The following is a 27,024-nucleotide window of genomic DNA, read 5'->3' on the forward strand; positions in this document are numbered from 1 at the left end:
CCTCTCAGTCTTCTCCTTGCTAAAGACACCCAGCTCCCCCAACCTTTCTGTACGCTCCAGTCCCCTCATCATCCTCCTGTCTTGACCTGAGGATCCCAAAACTGGACACAGTGCCCCAGACATGGCCTCACCAAGGCAGAGGGGGAAGATCACCTCCCTTGACCTGGTGGCCAAGCTCCTCTTAACGTACCCCAGGATCCCAGTGGCCTTCCTGGCCACGGTAACACACTGCTGGCTCATGCAGGAAGGGAAGTGTTAGGGAAACTTCCACTGACCACAGTCTAAGTCAGATTGAGTCATTCCATGTGAATATTAGGAAGAAGGGAGACACACAGTGTACACCACAAGGCAGCCCCAGAATTATAGTTATGAAAAAAAAAGAGAAAAACAAGATGGAAGACAGTAATGACCAAAGATCACCTGTCATCTCTGATTTTTCTTTGGATTTTCTCCTACTTTCCGACAGAAAAGTCATAAAGAGCATCTAAACAGATCAAAATGGGGAGTCAATAAGCACTCAGAACTCTCTGGTTAATGAAACCATTTAAAACATTTGCAGCCCCAAGAATCTTAAAGAATTATTTCAGGAGGAAAATAGTCCCTCGAACACTGAAGCATCTACTGTTCACTTAACTCTGAATGTTGAAGAAACAGGGTTCTGGAGAGGTGGACAGAGGGGGATAAAGAAATTTAAACAAAATTGTGATCACTAGCTTCGCCTATTAATTTTTAGAAGGCTATACACCAGCAGTGTCAACTGGAATTAAATTGAAAAACTTGTATACTGTTTGAGATATTATTCATCCCAAACTCCAAGTTATTGGAGGTAAAGCAACAAGCAAATTAAGTTTTTGAAATAGCAACTGTATAAAACTAAACCAGAGCTGCACCAGTGACTTCTCTTTACACCAGGAAATTCCTTAGACCTGAAATAAGGGTCAAGTATAACACCACAGCAGATGAGAAGAATGAACAGTGAAGAACCTACCAGCCCTAATTTAAATGGGAAAATGTAATTGTTTCTCATTGAAAACTGTAAGGATACAGAACTTGATTACAAAGGCCATCTTGATAGATTAAATACAAATTAGTTTTATAGATACGAATTGGCAGCATACTGGGGTTTGCTTTTTTTTTTGAAGTAGTATTGAAGAGACAGGTTTTGCTTTGATCTTTTCTTCAGAGTTAAGAGATTTTAACAATGTTTTCAGAGGAAGATGAGGAAAAGGAGGCACCAACAGCCAGGCAACACTGTCAACAGTGCTGAGGACTCATTTACCTGGGAGATACGAAGCTATTGCTAAAAACACCCAGCGATCACTCCCAGCTAGGTGTGCCAAACTAATGTAGCTGCTCCTAGTGTGATAATTGTGACTGCTAATGCTCTCAGTCAGATCACAAGACTGAAGGATATTACAGAGATACTACTTAGACCACACCATGAAAGCAAATGAGACCTGAATTCATTCCACCACCACTCAGGAGCAGGACTTACTAATGAGGTACGCTACCCTCGCATCGCAGGAGCACATTGCTGGACAGATCTGTCGCTTTTCAATTTATAGTCCTGTCACAGTGTAACCTGAAGGTAATTTCAGTAGAAAATACAAACCCATCTCCTACTGCTTGCATTCAAATCTCATCTTCACTCAACAAGAAGCAACTCCCCACCGTGACCTTACTATTTACACCTGGAGGCACAGCATTTCCAACTGAGAGCCACCAAATGAACTGATAGTTTTCCTAGATACAAACAAGTATAAATTGTTCTGAGGTTCACTGTGGAGATGGCATTTCAATTGTACCACGTGCATCACTCCAAGACACTAGATGACCCTGAGTAAGGGCAGAAGATGAGGGAAGGGAGAACAGACACATTGGCTTCGGATGGATAAAGGGATTATCAGAATCACCTTTGCAGGAGATGCAGTCATACAAGCCTTTAAGCCAATTAATTATGTTCCCCACCTTTGTACATCTTAATGCAACTTTCAATTTACACTGTCATACACTCATACAAACTAGATGTTTTAAAAGTAGAGTTGTGAAAGTTCACTACTTTTATGTATTGTCTCCATATAGGCCAAAAGCCATTCACCTACGGATGTTGATCCCCCTCTCCCCCACAATAACTATTTTAATGTAACAAGCAGTTTGAGTTCAGAACAAGTACCTGGGAAAATGGATTAATGGGAACACTGAAGGTGAGGCTCTGGAAGCATGGCAAAAGTGACTTCAGAGCAACTGTGTAGTTCTACATACTTAATCACTCTCCACAGTACCTTACCATGTTAACCTGCTGCTTTATGTGTAACTTTAACATAACACCACGGTCAGGTACCAGATTCTGTGCTGTACCTGCTCTATGAACAGGTAATGCCTCCATCACAGATGCCTAAAACCATTTGCACTCATTTAGAACTGGAAATCTTTTCTATAAAGAAAAATGCAAATGTTCTTATTAAACAAGACAAAAGCAAATTATAAAAAGATCCTGTGAGTTTGCCCTGAGTTTGGCTGGGATGGAGTTAATTTTCTTCCTGGTAGAGTGCTGTCCTCTGGATTTAGAATGAGAATAATGGTGATAACACACTGATTATTTGGTTGTTGCTAGGCAATCTTTACATCAAGTCAAGGACAGTTCAGCTTCTTGTATTGCCCAGCAGGCTGTGGGTACACAAGGAGGAGTTGGGAGTAGACATAGCCAGGGCAGATGACCCAAACAGATATTCCATACCAGATGTAGTGCTCAGTATATAGCTTCGGGGAAGCCAGCTGGGGGTTCAGAACATGGCTTAGGAACTAGCTGGCCATGGGTTGCCTGCAGGCACTGAGCAATTGTGCTGTGCATCACTTCTGCATATTCTTTAATCACTACTTTTATTAGTATTACACTCTCCTTCTTAGGTGATATTGCACTGTCTTTATCTGAAGTCACAGGTTTTTTTTTTCCTTTTTACACACACACACCCCGTTCTCTCCCCTAAGCCCCTGCAGGTGGAGTAAGCAAATGGTTGGGTAGTTTTAGCTGCCTGCCAGGTTAAGGGACAGAGTTTGCTATGAGCACGACCCCCACCCCCCCACACACACATCCCTTCTCTGACACTGGTTCAGCATCTCCTACGGCCTGCCAAGAGGTCAAAAAAAGACCATCAGCTTGAGGTGTTCACTAACAGTGGCTGTGCCTCTCACACTCCATCACAGGAAATAAAATATACCATGACATTTAGAGCCTTTTAAGAAGAAACCTTTGTTGTCTCCAAGCAATCAAATCACCACGTTTTCCCTCCCACTGTTGCTCTTACCCCAGCACAGTGTAAAGACAAGCAATGTACCCAGATGAAAGGGTTTTGCACTTGACACCAGTATGAGTGTTCTCAAAATATACTAAATCCCTTCAACAATAATTAAGCACCAAATGAACCATTTAAAAATTCACTGCTGCCATTAGAACAAATTAAATTAAGCCAAGATTAACATATTAAGTTTGCTCAACCCAAAAGCAAGTTGTTTCACACAGTTCCTGCCTAGCTATGTGTAAATTATTTTTCAACACATCTGACCATGAAGACCAGCCAGCAAATAAATGCAAACAGGGAAATGAGATAGGTGGGTTACTTACATTCAAAGCATGATGGTGAACTAGATCTTTGTTTCCCCCCCCCTACTGTGGTTAAGCTGCTACGTGTCCAAGTTTATGGTGATAAAAATTAACAGTTTTCCAGCCTACTCTATTACCCAGTTTATAGAACTGTCCCCCTTGTGATAAGCACCTGTATTTCACCTGCTGATTCTTACAGGAGAGGAGTGAATAAGGAGGGAATTTACAGACAGCATGATCTAGCAGCTGAAAGACAGACTTTAGTACCGTAGGTTACCTTCTCTGTATTGTTCAAATCAGGAACTACCAAGCATGGAGTCATTATAAAGGGCTGTAGGTTAAGTTTAAATGGTTGAGCTTTCCACAAATCCAAATTTTGACGCTTTTAAATGGGAAAAAAAAAATCCAGACACACACGTACATGTTCTATAGCTTTCAAGTGAAAATAATTTAAGTTTTTAATTAAGTAGAGAAGGAAACTTTTTTCCTTTGAGAACTGATATCTGTTACTCATCAGCAATCATGGCAATGATAAACTAGTAGTATTTGCTTGCAAGAATATTTTACAGGTTCAATGCTTTTTACACCAACACTTCATTTTCTTTCCCTCATTTTTATTACATAAGCAAACACCTAATTCCTGTAGCCAGTTGAACAGGACCATCCTGTCAAACAGTCACCTAGCAACTTGTTAGGAACTAATTAGCTGACATCTTTATATAATAGTAAGTGTCAATAAAGACAATGCATTTCTGTAACTAGTCCAGAGAAAGTTCAGGAAAAATCCTGGCATTTCCCATTGTTCTGAATGTTTCAAAATATTTGGGTTCTTTTTAAGCAAAACAGAAGTCTAAGTACCATAGTATGAAATACCTAATAAGCCAGGTGCCCATAAGATGATTTTTCAGGAACAGAATCAAATTTCAAAGTGTTAAAAATTTAAAAAAAAAAACACCTGACAGACCAATTTTCAGTGTAACTACTGTTTATCTTAATAGCCAACTACGGACTTACAATTGCATCCAAAACTTTTATATTCTTTTCATAAATAAATTCACTGTAAACTAAATCAAACTAAAGAGCCAGGTTGAAGAGTTCAGTGCTTCATCTGAGCAGCAGTTTATGCTATTGATGATGTCTAAGAGCCACTACTGATGATATGCCTTATCCACACAGCTATAATCTGAATACAGAATAATGTCATTGTTCCCAAAGCTGCAAAACTCCCAGCACAAACTGACTAACATGACATTGCAAATAACGTTTAAATTTCAAAGGCATCGCAAGATAATCTTCTCAAGGAGGCTGGACATGGCATTTTATTGCCAACTGACATGGCCTTCATGTTTAACATTACTTACACTTCTGTTTATGCTACTTGGAAACCTGATTATGCAACCCACTGGTTCTAACCAAGTCTGAAAGCTACCTAAAAATTGAGTTTGCCTGCTATATCAAAACTTCACCTTATTTTCAATTCAGTGATTAAGCCATAATTATATTATACATTTCTTCAGACTGCATCTGGAAAATAAAAGAAGCACAGCAATAGAATAAAGGATATTCCAAGAACCTCTCAAAGTTTCTACTTAATTCTTCAGTATTTACTAAGCAGTAGAGAATAACACAAAACATATAGATCTAAGTTTCTGTGAAAGAAAAATAATCTCTTCAAAACCACCTGAAGGCTCTGGTGGAGGGTGGTTCCACTTTGTGATTGCCCCATCAGAGCCACAAATTCCTCAGGTATGAGCCTAAAAGTTAATGTTCTTCCTAGTTTAATAAAACATTTTTCTCTGTGCTAGATGCTGTTGCAGATTCAGGATTAACAGCTCTTATAGCGGTGCTTTTTTACAAAGATACCTTTTACAAAGGCCCAAAGCATGCATATCAGCCACTCTTACTGGCCCATATGAGGTCTATAACTACCGGTGATGAATTAGACTCTCCTAACCAACATCTCCACAGTCTGCCACCTGCAGTACACTCCAGGCAATGGTTCTGACAACAGTCCACACTAGAAGTGGTCATACTGAAGTGAATAAGCAGGACATCCTTGAGAAAGATTCAACTTAGATTGATTACATGATGTCACTGGGTTGCTTACTAACAAGAAAACTATGGATAAGGACATTTAGTTTAGCAAAAGAAGGGTCATGAAGAGAAACCTCCACTCAAATTACTTCAGACAGATACCACAGAAGGAAAAAAAGAAGGTGGAACCCTCAATTCCTGGAACAGCTACAAATACGCATTAGATTTTCCAGAAATTTATTGAATAAGTACACAATGCCTGTATATAAACATGCTCTACCTTCCTGCTTGGTGTGCCTTGGGAGGAGCCATCCCCCAGGCACACACAGGGCTGCCATAAAGATACTCGCTTAACAGCTACATTGGGCTCTGACTGTTAAGTGAATTACCACTTTTCAGTAGAGGCTTAAAAAGTTCATCAGGATTCTTTGTTTACTTGTTTATTATCATTCATGTTTCCTTCAGACAGCTACATGCAAGTCTGACCTTGTACAGTTCAAAGCCAAACTCAGTACATTAAGATTTATTTTCCTCTCTGCCTGTGCCACTCTAAGCTCTACCTACATTCTACTTCCACACCTCTTTCGGATCTTCTGGTTGTAGTTTTCCCAACTACCAGTATTTTTTTCTCTTTAAACAATGGTCAAATGCCACAGGCAACAACTATTTTACTGGGAGCACAATCAGGCTCATGACCTTTATAATCTCCATTCGGGGTTTTTTTTTTTTGTTTTCAGTGGGTTTTTTAGTTCTTTTTCAGGAATGGTGTTGGGTTTTTTTGGGGGTGTTTCAACAAACAACCCATTATTACCGCCTCCTTCATTAAACTGGACTGCAAGGGATGTCTCCCAATTCTGAACAGCAGCTCTTCCCACCACCTACAGATGCTCAGGCACAGATTTTTTGGGGGAACGTAAGGCAAACTATTACAGATATTCAGAAGTCACCTTCATTAACAACATACACCATATATCACTCGTTGCTGACAGCTCTTGTGCATTATGAGGTTCTAGTTTTTGCCAGGAACCAAAATACTGCAATACTTCACCACTTCAGGTCACAGCCCAAAATTATTTGGCAAGACTTGGAAAACATACAGCATGACTAAACAACCCAATAATTTAAGTCTTTTGCAGAGACAGGACAAATCAGTACTTTTCATTCAAGTAGTTGACAACACATCCAGTGGATAGCAAAACTTCCTGCTTCAAAGCAATTAGAGTTCCTTATGCCTCTGCAAGGTCAAGCACATTGAGAAAGATCTATTGGACCACAGGTACTCATGATGTCAAATTGGTAAAATTGAAACAACTGTCCTGTGGCCTATTTCTCTTTCTCCTTCATGAAAAAGGAGTTTCTATTGCCAGAGATTCTTTTTTAATCTTGTCCCTGCTCTCAAGTTCAGTACATCTCTGTCAAGGCTATAAATGCTGGCACAGGAGTGTAAAGTGAGGAGTAGTACTTGACTTCTAGCTTAGGGTTTTGAGGTAGCCATAGCAAAACACTCCCAGCATTATAGTTAGTCTGCATCTTAAAGACACTGAAGGATAGAGAGCACTAAGCAGCACAGCACGTAGTATTCACGGTACACACTGCGCTGTAGTTGCTGTCCAACCCATGCTTTGCAGCAGTACAGCAGTATCAGAGCTGTGAACAAGCTGTAGAGGTAGTGCTTATTGGAGAAGTCTCTCTTGACACAAACACCCACTTTGTGAATTCACATACACATGAGACCACCATCGCTGCATCTGCTCCAGTTGGTGGTGGACACTTGCCACCATTACCCCACAGAGGCCAGCACACAGCGTATGTAGCCAGGCACGACGCCACCCATGCCCAAGCCAAAAAAGGGCAGGCATAACAGGTTTACAGGCACCTCACCTGCCAAAGACAACAACTCAGCCTAACAGAGGCCATGAGGTGTAGCACAGGGGCCACACAGCATAAGCAGAGCTGTGAAGTTTCCTTGGCTGGGCAACAGAACTTGAAGATTTGGATACAAAGGGCGATCACAAAAGAGGAACAAGAACAAACCCCCACCCAGGATCCAATCCCCTCCCCATGAAGTGGCAGAGTCTGAAGGAGAACAGCAACAGGAATTTCTCCCACAGAACAACAGATATTCAGCTGAACACCCAAGCAGTCAGAGACACACACACTGGTCTTGAAAGCAGCTCCTGGACTTTTTTTCACAGACTTTTTCAGATCCCACTCAGCAACTACCAGACAATCACACAGCTGTTCTAAAAGTTATTACAAGAGAATGACTCTGGCACCAATATTGCCAACATATAAAAATTTTTGCTGGAATAAGAAGAGCTGGAAAAAAGGAAAAAGATAACAGATGTTCTTCAAAACATACAGGAGCCCTACAAAAACACAATACAGTGGAGAAAATCCGTGGCAGGTCTCAAGCTAAAAAGTTACCAGCTCTCACTTTAACAGCGCACGAGATCTGAAGTGTATCAGAACAGAATTAACAGTTGAGGGTTTTATTAATAAGAAGGAAGCCTAAGCAGCAAGACAGGGTGAATTTTGGGTGCTAGAACTCTGCCAAATTGGCTTCTACTGACAGGTCACAATCAAAGGGTTTGTTCTGAAGCTGCCTGCCCACAGAGCACACCTGTAAGACCACTGCTCCTCAGCCATGGTAATACATCCAACTATGAGGAAGAATTTGGGTTTAAACAGCAAACCAAACTGACAACTAAGCATAGTAGGGCTCTTCCTTTTGTAAGCAAGGATCCAGAAAAGCCTTCAAGAGTGAATCAGCGAAGCAGCTTACTGACATTTGGATTGCAATTATTTAATTCTGAATTGCAAGGCTGCTTTCTTTTAAAACCAAAGTTACATTAGAAGACAAGTTTTCAACACAATTAGCACTATTACTTGGTTAGTACCAGAAAAAGGCATTCTCACTTTCCAAGCAAGAGGTTAAGTATACTACTGTGAGCATCAAGGAACTTGTTCAAGTACCCAGGCAAGGAAAGAATAAACCCAGGAGGAGACAGATGTTGTAAGACAGCTCTAAACACAAGAGAGACTTCCAGCTGGGGCTCTGTCCCACAAATGCCACAGTTGGACAAATCAATTTTATTCAAAAACCCTAACAAAGAAGTTTTTACAGACCAACAAAAAACAGCTATTCCTAAAATGTTGAAATGATTAAAGCAAAAGAAATACCTTCACATCCTCCCTTCCTTTCAGCTTTGCTTCTTTTATTTATGTTATCTTCAGGGACAATAGCGGCAATAAGCTTATTGCAAGATAACAGCAGTTAAGATTAAAAAGTTTATGTACTACAGTAGCAGTATTGTAAGATGAGGTTTTCTCCTCACTGATCCTCCTATAAAGCTGTATTTAAATACTATCAACTTCAACATCACTTAATCATTTTCAAAAGTCTTTTACATGAAATCAGTCGCCCTTTTCTCAACCAGAGGAAGGTGATGCCAATCCAAAAGAAGCAATTATGTCAGAAATCAAGTCAAACCATTTTCTTTTTTATTCACTGTAGCAGTCTTTAAGTGTGATTAATCAAATCAACCTCCCCTTTCCAGGCAGAGCTGTAATTGCTAAGTGCAAATTAAAGTATATTATATATGACATACGATACTTAATCTGAAGACAAATTTTTATTAAGGTTTAAGTCAAACTTTGTTAAATGAGGTAGATACCCACTGAATAGATCTTAACATTAAATACATGCCCTAGGGGAAAAGAAAAAAATATTACTCCACAGATAATCCAGTTGCTTGACAAAAAGAGTAAAAGCAGTAACATATTTGCCAGAATAAATAAAATATCTTCACAGATTCTATCATGCAGTGTAAAGTGGGATAGATAACAAAAAAAATCCCAAATAAAACCAAAAAACCCCAAACCAACCAAAGCATCCCAAATGTAGGATCTCAAACTTAATTCTTTTTCAGCATAACGCACAAAAATCTTTCAAAAAGATAAAGCAGAGCTACATTCATTACTGAGTAAAGCTGTTACAACTTCTGTGATGTTAATGGCTGAGAACTGTTGTGTAATCCATTGCTGTGCCCTAAGCAAACAGGGGCCAGGAAATTACACCAATAAAGAATTTAAAGGACAGGAGTTGATACTGTTATTCAATATCCCAAGTTTTATTTTACCTTTTTAACTTTGACTCTATTGACAATAAATGCTTTCTGATGCAATGAAATATAATTCTTTGTCCTACCACATAAGTAACTGGGAACATATTTTATTAATAAAAGCTGGAACGGAATAATAGCATTTCAGAAATGCGAGAAAAAAGCAGCCTGCAGAACCTCTGACAAACCTGCCCAACCCAACAAAGAAAAGCAAATACAAAAACAGCTCTACAAAACATGACATGGGATACAGCTTTTGCAGGTTTTGTTCCCTACATAAACTGCCTTGGGATATCACTTTAGTTCGTTAAAAAGCACAACTATGAAGAGTTAATAAATTACTTCTATAAATAATCCTCTCCACCCTCAATAGATTTTATTGTTTAGGTCACAGAACAGCTAATAAAATATGCATTAATAATAAAGCCTTATAATTATTTCTATATACGAATACATTAAGACACCTATTTCAGTGTCCTGTGCTGTTTTAATTACACATCAGCCCTCAAAAAATTTATCTTACTTGAAAGAATCACATTGTTGTGTATCATAGGAAAAAGTTTCTTGTATCAGAAGACACACTGCTTTCCACCTAACTCAGATGATAAGCCATTCATTTAGAATGTAAGCACAAAAGTGAAGTTATTTAGGTTGCGTGAGAAATTGTTGTACATCAAAATGATTTCAAGGCTCTAAGTCTCCTCAGTTTAGTGTGAATTAAGGCAGAATGGAAGTGATTCTCAATATCTAAAAATCAGTTCTGGAAAGACTCTTCAGTTTAAGCCCAACTCATGTAACTGTGCCACAGCACAAGCAGTGAAGTGAGAGAACTTGGTCTCCAGCAAACGTGTCGTCTTCATCCCACTCATGTCTACAGCACAGTGCCTTAGGTCAGCGTCCCTCCCACACAGCCCATGACACCCCCACTGCACAGTATACACCCTACACACCCTGTAAGGCAACTCAGCGGTATATGACGACCAGCCAGCTGGCCACCACTGCAGGACACACTCAGTTCCTCCCCCCTCCTCCCCTAGGGAGAAAGTGCAGGTTTATTTCCTACTTGGAACAGCCACAGAATGGGAAATCTAGCACCTTTGGAAATCCTATTTTTCTTCCCAATTTGACAACTGGCCAATAGCTTCAGAAACTATTTTAGGGAAAAGATGCATTTGATGAGTCAGATGACCCCATCACATCAGAAATCCAGGATGAAAGGTCCTTGTGGGTAAAGCTCACATACTCCAAATGTGAGTTCGTTCTATTGGATTCTTGTTTTTCATTCAGTAAGAGAAGTGCTTCCTGCAAGATGGATAGATCTATGCTACCCACACAACACATAATAAAGTAGAGACTACAGGTAGGTTTTGGGAAGCCTTTGCTGCCAAGAGCATTCTGAGTGTTAACACAGACTTCCCTATTTCACTGAGCAGCACCTAGATTCCGTCTGGTCCCTGGAATACCTTAAACTCCACTTACAGCACACCTAAACCATAACATAATTACCACACTTGTCCTGGGCTGAACATTGCTGAACAGCACTTCTAATTGGCCATCACTAGTTTAAGATATTGCTACAAAGCAGAAACAAATTTATCACCTAATCCCATCCACACAGCGTTTCTGTCATTGCATACACTCCAAATTCCCAGCTTAATACCTCATCACACTCACCTGGTTGGTCAGGAGGGTATGAGGAAGAGAAAGACAGACAATAAATAAAAAGCTGCAGTTGTCTCTTACACTACTTCACCATCTAACTCTCCATACAACATCAAGACAGCATTTCACAGTCTGGCATTGAGTCCCATAGCACACACACTTTTACTTCTGGAATCAGGCATTTTTAAATGCAGTTTTCCTCTTAGCATACACATCTGACTGCCTTTACTATCTGGTTCTTTATTTTCCCCAAGCAAATTTCCCAGCTCAAAGTAAACCATACTATGTGAGAAATATTTCCAAATTAATAAACACCACAGAAGCCCCACAACGTGCACTCAGGGAAAGTAATCAAACAGCTCACCACAGCAGGCAATGCAGGGTTTCCTTACCACTAGTTTTAAAGCAACATTATGTGCTGCAGAGCTGCTCACTGCCTAGGTGAGGGAAACAGAATGTTCCTCCCCCATCAAAGCTGTGCTCAGGATCCAAAGCTTAAACCACACCTGCCACACTTGAGAGAAATGCCAGATTCTAAGGCCTTAGTCATCAGAATGACACTTTACATGCCTACTACGCTATTTGCTGTACAGTTAAGTGTTTTTCATCCTCTGGAAGAGTTTTACTTTCATGATACAGTCTACCACAACTACTCTTTCTTGTACAGTTCTCCAGAGTATCACTTTTTGCCTACATACACCCAGACACTTGCCAAGGGTCTGGACTTATAAAATTCTCTTTGAAGCTGCCTTAATTATGAGAAGATTTGGGTTGGGGTTTTTTTTTTTTTTTTTTTAAGAGAAGCCAAGGACTAGATGATTAGGAGTCACAACACTAACTTGTCTGCTGTACCTAACAACTTCATTTACTGTTTAAGACACAAACCCTTGTGGAGCTGCTGCTCTGTTGAGCTGAAGTTGATGTACATGCTAGTAGGTTACTTCTACTTCTTCCATCCTCCTCTGAGATGTAACAAATGAGCTCTCAGGAAATTGAATCTGATAGGAAACACTCTCCCTGACTTCAGCGAACTCTTATGAGACTAAAATAGAAAAATAAGGTTCACAAGTGACAAAGGAACCCAACACATTTCATTTAAATATGAAGACTTCTCTGACAGGGAGAAAGAATTCCAGCATCAGCATTGAGACTTAGAAAACATACTGCCTGTTACTATCAACGTTAACACTGACAAAAGGTGTATTCTAACAATTTCCAAGACAGACTTCACATACACTGCTTTCATCACTGCAGAGGAGTAACACCACTCATACAATACACGTCAAACAGCAGACTCCAGCTCTTAACTTCCCAGCACAGTTGAGCAGCTTCATGCTACATTACCCTGGTAATGCAAAAAGAACCCAAAAAGACAGACATTTTTAACCTGGACTGTCTACACCTCCAAGGAAATGAGGCTTAGGCAGTCCCACATCTGTTCACTTGTCACATTTAACTTCTAAACTTGCTGGCCAATTTCAACTAAGTTTGATAAAGGGTTTGGAAACACAAAATTATTTAAGTTCCTGCAAATTCTACAAAAATTAGGAGCTGAGTACAAAAGAGACAAAGGAGTCTTGATCAACCTATTATCCATCACCTAACCAATTAAAGAAAAACACTCAGTGTGTGTATATATCTTTGAGCATATATACATCGCATGTATTCAAAGCCTAACTGAACACAGGTCCTGGACAACCTGCTCTGGACAGCCCTGCTCAAGAGATGAAGTTCAACTAATCATCTTTAAAGGTCCTTCCTGATCCAAATCATTCTGTGATCTCAAGAGGTCCTGTACAACAAACAATTCTGGGGTGGTGAAGTGTTCTCTGATGCCACACCTAGTGATACCAGAGATTCCAAGAGAGGAACCCAGGGGAAAACAAAGAAGAATTCTGTGGGAGGCAAAGGACATAAATCCAAAGGCAAATGAGCTTTAGCAGTTATGCTATTAATGATCCTTTTTCTTCAGTGACCTTCAGAATTTCACTGAAGATTTGTCACTCCACTGCTTATGTGCTATTAGCAGAATCATTTTAGAAATCATCTCTAGGGATACAAGCTACACAACTGGTAACTACACCAGCGTGAAACATATTTTTGGTAACAAAGATCATTCCTCTAACTTTTTACACTGATGTGAACGTACCCACACTAGGTGTTACAAAGCTTTCTAAAACGTATACTCCTTATTAAATTAATACAAAGCTGTAGAGATGAGGCTTACAAATAAAATGTATTTTGACTTGCCATTTGTACAAAAGAAAAGAGTACCGGATCATGACTTTGGAAACAATTACTAGGGGGGGGCAAAAGTGAGAACCAGTAAACTACAGCAAATGGGGAATTTAGGGAGATGAGCAAACACTTCCAGCATACCTGAACGCTACAGAAGAGCTTTCTATAAGCAAGACAGTAAGAGTGGGGTCTGGGGTATGCATGGCTGGTCCCTCCCCACCAGCAGACCACCATCTGGACACTTCATGGACAAAGTGTCCACTCCTTTATAGACAGGAACAGAAGGAAGCCAAGAGGAAAACAAAGCCGAGTGATACCACAGTAGATGCAAGGTAGAAGCCTGGTAAGCAGAAAGGTGACAGGTCACAGGATTACTCCTTGCTGAGAACATGCAGAAACAGGTGTCTGCAAGTGAGCTTCTCATCTAAATTCCTCTTACAATGGGCCATCACACCCATTCATTTCTGAAGACTGGAACAACCCCACCTTTAGAGTCAATTCAAACAAGGAACTTCAGCCAACAACAAAAAGCATAGAAGAGACAAAAACTAGGCTACAGCTTACAATGTGGTCTGGATGCTGACAAGAGTACTAACATGCTGAAGCAATCAGAAGCTGCAAGGCCAAGAAACACCATCAATGACAAATGTCAGAACCTCACAAAGTGGGTGAGCTTGTTTGGGGCACAGTACCCAAACAAACACTTGTAGTAGATTTCAAATTTAGAGAAGAAAATCTTGATATGGCTTGGATCAGTACAACAATCAACTTCTACTCTGGCACAGTGTAATTAAATTCTGCACTCCTGCAGGAGCCATGGAAGTTGAAGAGGTCTCAGCACCATGCTTAATTTTGAAAACAGCATGAAAAAATCATGAAACTTCCACAAAATATTACAAAAGAGAAGCTTTGTGGGTAATCTCCACTATTTACCACCACTGTATGAAAGGGTAAACTGATACACACCATCTATCAAGGCATTTGAGAAAATACAAGTGAAAGCCATATGGCTGAGTGAAAGAATAACCTAGGGATTAGAAAAAAAAATAGAAAATTTAAATGGACCTATTGAAATTCAGAGCTGTCTCTTATGGCATGTCAGAAGTCACACCCAAAAAGATTTAAGGAAAAATCTGGAAAGGACACAGAGCCTAACAATATCACTTCTCAATTGAAAGTTCAGTCATACCAAAAGACTAACATGACTTGTGACACTAACCTTTGAGAAGATCTGGGTAGGTATACAGCAGTAAACCTTGCAAACCACACCAGATGAAAAGGGAGGAACTACTCTGAAAAACAGTATTAATGGCGACAAAGACACTACAAAGACTACAGGGATACACTGTGAAATAGCCAAAGCTTTTGTAAAGTGGTATTCATGATTGGCAAACCTTACAATAAGGCTCCACACCCAAGATAAGTAAATTAGAAATCCCGTCAGGCCTCATTAACAAAAAAAGCATCTTTCAGTGTCCTTCACAAAAAGCTCATTAAAAATACAAAGTTACCACAGCTTAAGAGGAACATTCTTGCTTGGATAGGTAACTTTTTGAAAGACAGAAAACCAAGGTGAAGTAAGCAAGCAGCGTTCACCCTGGAAAGGCACTGCCCAGCAGTTTTTCACTGGAATCTGCTCAGATCCACCCTGCTACCTATAGACAATACAACTGTTCAGCACCAGGAACAGAAAAACATCATGCCCTGGAATATGTTAATGGAGCAACCACATCCACAATACTCCACACACTTCTGATGCTTCTTACACAAACAACAGGAATGTTACTGACAAGGTCAGCACAAAAGCATCTTCAAACACATGGAACAGTTTTATCTGGGGAACTATTAAGAAATTTGGATGCTTCAGTCCATAAGAGAAGAATAATTTATAGGATAATGAATAGCATGAAAATGGAGACAGAACAACTGTTCAGTGCATTTTCCCAACTTAATAAGCAAAGAACATTAAATGAAGCTACTATGTGGCAAGCTCAGAGGGCATCCCTCACTATTTGCCGTCCTACACATATCCTTGCTCAAGTACCTTCACCAGACCTGAAAAGATTACTATGCTGAAAAAAGCAAGAGGACATGTTTTTTAGACTAGAACTCCACACCAAGCTACCAGAAACAAAACCCACCACAGGCTCAGAGTCTATTCCAGGGACTTTACCCAGCTACAATGTAAGTCACAACTCTACTGCCAACAGGAGACTAAGTCAGTAAAGCCAATTGTGTATTTTACCAGCACATTTCAAGTATAAAGCTTTGAAGTGATGACCGACTTCAGACACTGACAGTGCAAGAAACTCTTATTTTGTTCTAGCCTTCAACACCACACTCACAATATGATAAAAAAAGCTTTGTGCTCAAACAGACAAAGAAGAGTTGCCTCTCATACACAAGTAATTCAGAAGACAGACCTACTGGTGATTATTTATATCATCTCAGATTTCCATGAAAATCTGTATGTTACACAAAATCCTTTATAACAAGCTTCTATTGCATAACTAAGCTGTGTGATCAACTTCAGAAGGCAACAAAAGAACTCATCTCAGCTCTTCATATGCAAAGCAATGTTTTACTTTTATTCCTTGGCTTTAATTTCCAAGGAGGCAGGGAAGAGTAAAAGTAGCAATTTAAGTGCAGTGTCCCAAGTTTGTACCTCTTCCAGGAACACATGCAGCATAGGCATAGCATCACAAAAAGAAATACTTTTAAAACCTTCATGCATTCTACATTAACAAAGTAAGGCACCTAAATGGAAGTTCAGTGCAGTAAAGGTAGCTGGGGGCACAAAGAGAAGAGGTGAGCAGGGGGAAGCAGGATATCATAATATTATATATTCCCAATTATATGAACAAATTATTTTGTTTGCACTTAATCTTACTCTACCCGCCTCCCCAAGCTCTGAATTCCATTTATCACTGTATGTTGGTAAGCTGTCTGATGCTCAGGCAACCCTTTCATATATCTTTGCACACAGGCAACACACTCCTATTTTGTGCAAAAATAATAAAAACTGTATTCTTATTAAGGCTTCATGAAGGGAAAAGCCAAACCAGTAATTTGTATTATGTTTATTTTCCATCAAATAGAAGGGGAATTTTTTCCCACAGAAACAGAATACTTAAAGTTTCCCTTAGGGCAGGAGGGGAAATGTTATTAAAATGGAGACAAAGAGGTTGATTTGTGACCTGTCATAATAGGTTAACCAAAGTTTGAACTGTGAGAAGTTAACATGAGAGAAAAATTGAAAAGAGTTCAGAATTATCTTTTTGAGGTGTGTACTTGTATTTGAAATAAAGCTTTTCTTCAGGAGCCAGTTCTGAACCAAAACAATTCTTTTCAGAACAAACTCCAAAATCTGCCTACAGAGCTGAAGGGTGTCTGTAACACATCTCACACTCACTTCCACTTTTTAGAAGTGAATACTTCCTCTCTAATACAAGACAAAAAGAGGAATATAACTCTCCATGTGACAGTTAAGAGCAGAAGAACAAAGTCTTTGAACAGTTCTCATTCCTACAAAGCAGCATATTGAAAATGTGCTGAAAACTTAATCCATACAGTTAAGTTAAGGAATATAAACTGTTCATCATCACAAGACCTGTAGGGTAATTGTTGACTTTTCATGGTAATAACGGAGAAGCTCATTTTTACAGGACACCTTCAGGGATGAGTTTCTGGAAATATATATATATATGAAAGTAATTACACTTCATATTGCAATGATGTCAGCATCCAGTGTTTCTTTTAATATGTTCAGGGAAGTTGGAATTCAAACAAATTCCTAGAACAGGTAAGAAAGTTTTATCTTTGAGCAGTATTTGGCCTTCTCAGAACTACACAATATAGACTTGTATAAGCATCCTGCACATCTTCAAGTCAGCACTATGTATGAGCACACCTACATAATCACATAGCTGTTCACAGGCTGTGTACACCCAATATTAGCAGCTAGACACCGCGTACCCAGCTTACTATACATGCAGACACACTAACACACACAACTACCCACAAGGTAACTTTCAAGTGTTATTGATTTACATATTATCTTGCACATTAGGTAAACCTTTTGATTTTTAGCTACGAAGTCTTTTGACAGGATTTTTTAGCCCTCAGGACCACTACTCAGACACCTTAGGATGGCTTTTGATAGCCTATAATCCCTGTTGGCTAGATAGAAACATGGAAAACCCATCCTAGAGGCTGTATTTTTCTGCTTAGAAAAATCAGTCCAAGAAACTCTGTCACAACACAGCATGAGTAGATTTAAAGCCTTCCCATGTTCTGAAGACAGGTTAAAGAATAAGAAACTCTGCAAAGTAGTGAAGTCCCAGGAGAGAACTGGGTACATCACACCCAACTATCCTTCCAGCTGCTGCCAGTGATACAGCAAGCAATGGGCAGAGATGCAGCTGCATCCTCCGTTCCCCTATTGGCAGAGGTATCACCTCGCCCTTTGATTTGACTTGAAAGAAGAAACTTAACCTCTCTTCTGCAGTGGCAGCTGTCTCCAATTCCTAAGCAAGAACCACAACACATGTCAGCTCCCAGGAACAGCAGAGCTTATCAAAATGTTGAACCTTACATTTTGAGCCCACAAGGCCACAGCACTTTCTAACAGGACACCTGTGATGTCAAGATATCCCCTTCATCTTCACAGTTACTACTCACATCCACACAGCAAGGTATGAATTATTTCTCCGAGGCTGTAACCAGCATCAGTACTTATGCTGAGCTGCAAAAAGCCCTGCTGGTACACTGGAAAGAGGTGTAAGAATTTGGAGCCATTTTAGCTGTCCTTCAAGAGCTCCTGGTGCCCCAAGAATCAGTGCCAAAGGACCTGTAATACTTCTAGCACTGACAGCCAAAAGTTGAAGCTCACCATAAAACAGGACATAACACATCAGCATGTCTGCTGTGAGCTAGGACACTTGGAACTCTGAGGGACTAAGTAGGAAGAGAACCCCACAAGGACACCAGCCAGCTGGCACACACCAGGTATACTGGTTATTCACACTCCCAGCATACCCAAGAGACCTCTACATTCAAGCAGAGGCAAGGGGGTGGTTGGGTGGGTGCAAACTGAAGTGTGTGCACACACAGTAAGAATGTATGTCTATGGTCTGCTGCAAGTGGTAGTGCTCAGCTCCAAATAAGCACAAGGCCAGCATACCAAGACAGAGCCAATGCAGGACTTCACCAGCTGAATGTGATGCACATATTCTGGTATTGGGATTTCATAACATTTTAGAAAGTGTCTTCCCATATCAGTTTCATGCCAAGTACTTCACATTTACACTAATGAGATTTGTTGGAAAGTTGTGTTGACACACACCATTTCATGGTGCTATACAGTGTCAGTACATACTTGGTGTTAAATAAATTGTGCTAGTCAAAATAACACTCCAACAACTTTGAGGGAAAGATGGTCCATTCATTCCCTCAGAATAAGAAACCCATGGTGAAAATACACAACTGAGCCTCATGCAGTGCACAGCAAGTGACAGATGCAGCCCACTGTGTCCTTATCTCTAGCTTCAGAAAGGAGTTTTCAGCATAGAAAGAATCAGTTTGAGGAAATTTCTATATTGCTTCCTCTAACTCAGTACAACCCATGATTTAGGGTGTACTTTCCATCACATAGAGCAGACCACATTATCACAATGATCAGCTGGTAAGATTACTCAAGTAGACACTGTAGTGTGACATGAATCCCTGTAAACAAAACCTGTGCATAGAGAACAGCAACTCAACTGAGCCCATAGCACTAATGCCAATATTTGTCACAAAACTGATCAGAAACAACAGCTATTAAATTTTAATCAAATTCTCACAGTGATTTAAGTGTTTACGTTTGGCCCATATACACTACATATACATTGTTTGTATTCCATAACCGTAAGTGGCTTTAAGTATTATATAGAAAATGATGAAGACTTGGAATTTACTTAGAAGATTTAAAAAGCAGGATCATAGATTACAAATCAGTAAGCTTTTGGACCAAGTAACCTCCATCATCAGCCAGATCAACATCACTCATATGAAGAAATGCACAAGATTTACACCCACACAACACTGATTAACCTATCCAATTTGGAGTCATTTTTGCATACGAAGGTTTCATGGAGGTACTAAAACAAATTTAATTCTGATTTGTGCTTGGAGTTAACTTGTTGCTCAAATCACCACCTCCTTTAAAAAAAAAAAAAAGGTTTAATTCTAGCCACAGATCTACCAGCTTTGGTTTGTTCCTAAGAATAGCCAAGGCAGCACCATAATTGAGAGAGAAGTCAGGAACAACAAAAAGAGTGAAAGGAAAAGAGGTATCATTTTACAGAGAGCACCTATGCAGGAACTCTTTTTAGACAAAAAAATAAGCAATGAAAACCTTTTTTTTCTGACATCAGTTTTTACTGACCTGATTCTCTTTAGAATACACTGTCTCAAAAGGTAACTTATCATGTGCTCAGTTCTCTTCCCTTTTTATCTATTAACACACAAGCAACAATCCTTTTAAACTTACAGAAACACCCTCAGGCACTTAGTTCCTACTGAAGACAAAGTATTGGACTCCACAAAAGAAAACCAGCATGATAGAAGTTATATACATCTTAACTTTTTGGGATAACAAAGAGGCAGGAATAAATAGCCACAGTAAAGAGGAAGTAACACAAAAGGATGGTGGCAGGCAGAGCTCTCACCCAATACAGAGGGATAACAAAGCACACCTGACAACAGCTCAAATGCAGCATTAGAACAGCTGAGTGCTTTCTAAATTGGGGGTGGGGGAGTGTTCTTGTCTGTAACAGGCAAGATGGCATCTACCACCAAATTTCATTAATACTTGACACATGGTAAAAAGCTTCCCACTGAAAAACATGTCAAAGCCCCAGCACAGATAACCTCACATACCTCAAAGTATATTATCAATTATATTAATTTCAAAACTCACAAAATGATCACTTGCCTGTATTTTTTTTTTGGTTTCATGAAATTCCTGTAAATATTTTGACAATGCCATCCTGGCACACAAAGTCAAAAGATGTTTTGCTCCTGACTTCAGTCAAAACATGAATTAGTTAGACCAGCAAAGAGGACTGGAGGACTGCTTGCATGAGGAAGGACTTGGTCAATAGACTAACAATTAGTCTATTAGACTAGCATGGGTGCTAACTGCTGTTGGTGTCTATTGCAGGCTGCCTGATCAAGAGGAGGAAGTTGATGAGGCCTTCTACAGGCACCTGACAGTAGCCTCACAGTTGCAGACCCTGGTTCTTATGGGGGATTTTAACTGCCCAGGTATTTTCTGGAAGGCTGGCACAGCCAGCTGCTCACAGTCCAGGAGGCTCCTCCAGTTCATCAACGGTAACTTCCTAATGCAAATGGGGGATGAGCATACTAAGAGAGGAGCGCCACTGGATCTTGTACTTACTAACAAAGAGGGTCTGGTTGAAGAGGTGAAGGTTGAGGGTGTACTTGGCTGCAGTGACCACAAGATGGAGTTTAGGATCTTACATGGTAGGAAGAGAACATCAAGTAGAACCACAACCCTGGACTTCAGCAGGGCCAATTTTTGCCTCTTCAAGCAAACACTGGGGTAAGTCCCATGGGACAGGGTACTAGAAGGAAAAGGGGCCCAAGATAGTTGGTCCATATTCAAGGACCACTTCTTCCAAGCTCAAGATCAGAGCACCCCAACAGGAAAGTAAGCAAGAAAGGGAGGCAGAAGAGCTGGGCAACCTGAAGTGGAAGAAGGGAGTCTACAGGTCATGGGTGGAGGGGATGGCCACTTGGGAGGAATACAAGACTGTTGTCAGAGCATGTAGAGTGGAAACTAGGAAAGCTAAGGCCTCTCTGGAATTAAACCTTGCAAGGCAGGCCAAGGACAACAGAAAGGGCTTCTTCAAATACACTGCAGACAAAACTAACACTAGAGGCAGTGCAGGCCCTCTGTTGAACGAGGTGGGTGCCCTGGCGACTGAGGATAGTAAGAAGGCAGTTACCAAATGCCTTCTTTGCCTCTTTCTATATTGATGGAGACTGTTTGCAGGAGCCCCAAGTGGCTGAAGCCCTGGAGGAAGTCCAGGTAAATGAGTCTGCTTTGGTAGATGAGGGCTGGTTCAGGGATCAGTGAAGCCATCTGGACATCCATAAATCCATAGGTCCTGACAGGGTGTACCTGAGGGAGCTGGCATAAGTCATTTCTAGGCCACTAGCCATCTCTGCTAAACCCTGGGAAATGGGAGAGGTGCCTGAGGACTGGAGGAAAGCAAATGTCACACCAGCCTTCAAAAAGGGCAAGAAGGAGGATCCAGATAACTACAGACTGGACAGTCTCACTTCCAGCCCTGGAAAGGGGTTGGAACAACTTATCCTTGGTGCTGTCTCTAGGCACATCAAGGACAAGAGGGTTATTAGGAGCAGTCAACTTGATTTTACCAAGGGCAAGTCACATTAAACTAATCACCTTTTATGAGGATATAACCAGGTGTATAGATGATGGTAGGGCAGTATGATATGGTCTAACTTGACCTCAGTAAAGCATCTGACACCATCTCCCACAGCATCCTTGTGGCTAAACTGAGGAAGTGTGATCTGGAACATTGAGTAGTGAGGTAGATTGAGAGCTGATTGAAGGGAAGAAGCCAGCGAGTTCTGATCAATGGGACAGAGTCTGGCTGGAGGCCTGTATCTAGTGGAGTCCCTCAGGGGTTGGTACTGAGACCTGTACTATTCAGTATATTTATTGATGACCTGGATGAGGGAATAGAGTGCACAGTCAGCAAGTTTGCTGATGACACAAAACTGGGAGGGGTGGCTGACACACCAGAGGCCTGTGCTGCCATTCAGCAAGACTGGACAGGCTGGAGAGCTGGGTGGGGAAAAGTTTAATGAGATTTAACAAGAGCAAGTGTAGGGTCTTGCATCTGGGGAATAACAACCCCAGGTACCAGTATAGGTTGGGGACTGGCCTGTTGAGAGTAGGGCAGGTGAAAGAGACCCAGGGGTCCTGGTGGACAGCAGGATGATGATGACTGTAAGCCAGCAATGTGCCCTCATGGCTAAGGCAGCCAATGGCATCCTGGGGTGCATTAGAAGGGGTGTGGTTAGTAGGTCAAGAGAGGTCCTTCTCCCTCTCCACTCTGCCCTGGTTAGACTGCACCTGGAAAATGTTGTCCAGTTCTGGGCTCCTCAGTTCAAGGATGTAGAACTCCTCAAAAGAGTCCAGCACAGGGCCACCAAGATGAAGGGAGTGGAACACCTTCCTCATGAGAAGCTGAGGGAGCTGGGTTTCTTTAGCTTGGAGGAGATTGAGGGGTGACCTTATTTATGTTTATAAATATGTAAAGGGTGAGAGCCAGGAGGATGGAGCCAGGCTCTTCTCAGTGATGACCAGCAACAGGACAAGGGGTAACAGGTACAAGCTGGAATTTAGGAAGTTCCATGTGAAGAAAAGGAGAAACTTTTTCAGTGAGAGGGTGGCAGAGCACTGGCACAGGCTGCCCAGAGAGGTTGTGGAGCCTCCTTCTCTGGAGACATTCAAAACCCTCCTGGACACATTCCTGTATGATTTAGTCTAGGTGATCCTGCTCTGCCAGGGTGGGGGGGATAGTGAACTAGATCTTCTGAGGTGCCTTCTTTTACTTTAGCAATACCAAAACCATTTTTAATACCCCATTTTGGAGAACACTGGTCTCCAGCACCAAGCCATCTCTTCACTGATGTACTAGTTCTGCAGTGGGACAAGAGAAAGGGGGCTGCATATTCAGCAGTCCAAGACATTGACATGCAGAGCATAGTGTTCTTTGTTCTGCAGAAACAACCTGGAGTAGCACTAAACCACAGCAGCAGAGCTTTCTTTTCACAGATTTTCTATGACATCTTATGTAAGTCTGGCTGAGATGGAGCTGCTTCCCCCCCAGCAGCCCTCCCAGCACTGCGCTGTGTGCTGGTAGGAGCGAGGTGTTGGTGACACCCCAGGGTTTTGGCTGCTACTGAGCAGTGCTGGCACAGCACCGAGCCTGTCTCTCTTGCATCACCCTCACCAGCCTGGGGGGTAGCAAAAATGTTGGGAGGGGACACAGCCAGGACAGCTGGCCTAGACCTACCAGAGGGATATTCCATATCATGCAATGGCATGCTCAGCAATAAAAAGCTGAGAGAAAGGAGACGAAAGGAGGGGCATGTTTTATTTACAATGTTTGTCTTCTGGAGCATCCACTATGTATACTGAAGCCCTGCTTTCCCCGGAAAACATTGCCTGCTGATGAGAAGTAGAAAATAAATCTTTTTATTCTCTTTAGCTTCCACATGTGGCCCTTTGTTTCAAACTGCCTTTATCTTTTGGCTTTTTCCATCTTATTTTCTTGCCCTCCCCATCAAGCTGAGGAGGGGAGCAATAGAGCAGCTTGGTGGGCATACCCAGACAAAGTCAACCCACCATAATAAACACATTACCTGCATTTTTCCAGTCTCTTCTCTTGTGTTCCAGATCTTGTCACAGATAATGAAGAGCTTACTGTGGAGCTGTGCTTTGCCTTTTCAGTCCTACTCCTGAACAGGTGGTATGGAAATACAGATGTTGGCTGCTATTACTCAGCTAGAGTTAACTATCCACTTACTATCCAGGCCTGGAGGTTGGTGGCCCTGCCTGTGGCAAGGGGAGTTGGAACTCTATGATCCTTGGGGTCCCTTCCAACCCAGACCATTCTGTGATTCTACATCTTATAATTCAAGTCATTGTCTCTAGAAAAAAAAAAATCAATAGGCTATCTACTGTCATTTCACTGTCAAACTAATCACTGAACAAAACCCAAGACCCTAATTACTTCTAACTATTAAAATACTTTGAAGCGCAGAAATCAGGATTTGTCCCTCTGCTACGTGCTGCTTAGTAAGTGGAGCTGCAACAACAGGAATGGGGAAGCAGCACAATCAGCAGGATTCCTAAGAAAACAAACTGAACATACGTCAACACGTTCTCCTTGAAAGGAGAAGAGCTCCTGATGAGCTCATTTGTCCTCATAATTGTATGCACAAACACAAAGGAGGTTTTTTAAATTAAAGAAGTACTCCCCTGTCCCAGTTTATTGCAAACACAACAGAACAATTTTGAAGCATCACCATCTATAACATGAAGTCAAAACCAGCTATCAACACCAGCTGTTGTATTAGATTCTCAAAGCTGACATATGAACTGACCAGTGAAGTACAGACTCTTGCACAAAGACTGAGCTCCAGAAGCAAATGCAAACAGCACATTGAAAGATTAAGGATTAAGCAGTAATAGAAACTAGAAGCCTTTATAGGCATCCAGCATCTCCAAAGCTTACGGAAGGTGATCCTGTATCACTGAGTTCCTGCTACCTCTCAGCTCTACATGACTGACTGATTCAGTCAGCTTCCCACAATGACCCAAGCAGCAGCCTCAATTCAGGAAGCCCAGTAACCATCACTAGAAAGACCATCTATTTGGGCTGCACCATCTGTTTGGGGAGGGAGGGACATCTTCCCTCCCCAGCAGTGAGGAAAACCAAATTGAACTAATGTAAAAAATAATCACAATTATTTCCTGAAAAAATGCCTTGGAACATGAACATTCTGCACTGAAAGAGCTCCTACAGCAAGCCCCCACAGCATGGATGTGGTGGTGAAAGAAGTATCTTCCCATACAGGCTCATTCCTTTGCAATGCAGGTAAGGGTGGTTTTAAAACTCCTAGTCCTCCAACAGATTCCTTTTAACATTATGAACATCTGTAAGTCATTTAGAGATGCTTCATACATAAGGAAAGTCAGAAGTCTCACAGCTGATTAAAAATCACAACTAATGTTAATTTATTTATAGCTAACTTTAAGGCTTTGATCAAATCAGAGCAATAGGTATGAAAAAAATTCTCAAAGACCTGTTGGTTTCTCAGTTGCAACCAACTCAATTCAGACAACACAATCTTCATCTTTTCCTTATTCTCAAATTTTTCATGTTCTGAAATGCTCATTGTAAGCCTCAAAACTAACACCTCCTTATCATAACTTGATTTCCATAGTTTGCAAGAAGTAGTATTTTTCTCAACTCCTTTTTACCAGCTTTGATGATGCGCACAGCACGCAAGAAAAACACAGCCATGAAAGAATGACAGAACAACCCACTCAGACTCAGCATTTCAGCTCCTGTGAGGCACAAGAAATGAGAGATCCCAGAGAAAAGGCATTAACTTTTGATTGTTACTGCATGCAGGAATACAGCTGTGCTATACAGGTAGAGTATAACCCTGTCCTCTCCCTGTTCCCCTCTTCTTTTCTTTTTAATAGAAGGACAGCTCAGAAATCTCAAATGTGCTGGCTTAGTCCCCTCCATGCCACCCCAAAATAGCCCCTGCCCAACACACATCTGGCATAGACACTGCAGCAGGGTGCAGGGCAAGTGTCTGGCAGATCTGAGAGCTGGGAGATTAAGCCATGTCATTGGCTTCTAGGGCAGCGTGCCCCCTGCATCCCTGTGCACTGCAGAGGCACCCATGGGTGCTCAGGTTGCACAAGTTTTTTTTACTGAGAAGGAAAACTGTGGCAATGCTGAGTATTTCACAGGAGCAGAAAGAAAGAAGAAAAAAAGAGTATTAAACACACTTAAACTGAGAATTTAAAACAGAACAGGAGAACCTCTTGCACAGCTATGGAAGATACAATAACCCAGCTGGTATCTTCTTCCTTGTAGATGAGAAACAACCTGTAAGCATCAGGGCAGCTGCAAAACAAGGTCCAGTACAACTCTGTTCAGACCAGCTACTCTTTCCCTCCACCCCTCAAAACTGATTTAAAAAAAATCACATATAGAAATTACATATACTGAAATTACTTGAAACCAACTAATACAGCTTATCCAACAAAATGACATACCAACACAGCTCATCACTGTGGGAATTGGGTATGTGTTGTTTGCCTCTGCAGTGTATTTTTTCCTTTCATATTGTAATGTTTGAGTTATGGATACCAGACACCCCATAAAACCAAAGAGGAAACAATTTAATTCTCAATGACTACTTCTGTAAACAGTCTGAGAAGTCCTTTTGAATATAAACACTGCTCCATAATCTATAGAATTATTACTAGACTCATAAAAAATATAAGCTATAAACACAGTAGATCTAGATTAGAAATGTATGGAGCGTGGTAAACATGAAGTGTCAACATTTTAGTTGTCCAAGCTTGCTTTGTGGCCATTTACTTACAAGTCTTACTTGACTAAATAGGAGCTTCTAGATAAACATTTTTCCTTTCTCTATGGAGCTGTTTTTCCTCTATTTAAAGGGAAAGACATAATTAAAGTTATTTAGTAATGAAATGCTTCATACTTCATC

General features: G+C 40.9%; 1 protein-coding gene across 1 annotated transcript in view; it reads right to left on the reverse strand.

The window, feature by feature from the left end:
• HS6ST3 (heparan sulfate 6-O-sulfotransferase 3) overlaps positions 1 to 27,024 on the reverse strand; it is a gene marked incomplete at both ends in the record, with an annotated part of 336,234 nt that overhangs the window by 252,527 nt on the left and 56,683 nt on the right. The window lies entirely within an intron of this gene.

Source organism: Gallinula chloropus, assembly GCF_964237585.1.
Source record: "Gallinula chloropus genome assembly, chromosome: 1".
Classification (NCBI taxonomy): domain Eukaryota; kingdom Metazoa; phylum Chordata; class Aves; order Gruiformes; family Rallidae; genus Gallinula; species Gallinula chloropus.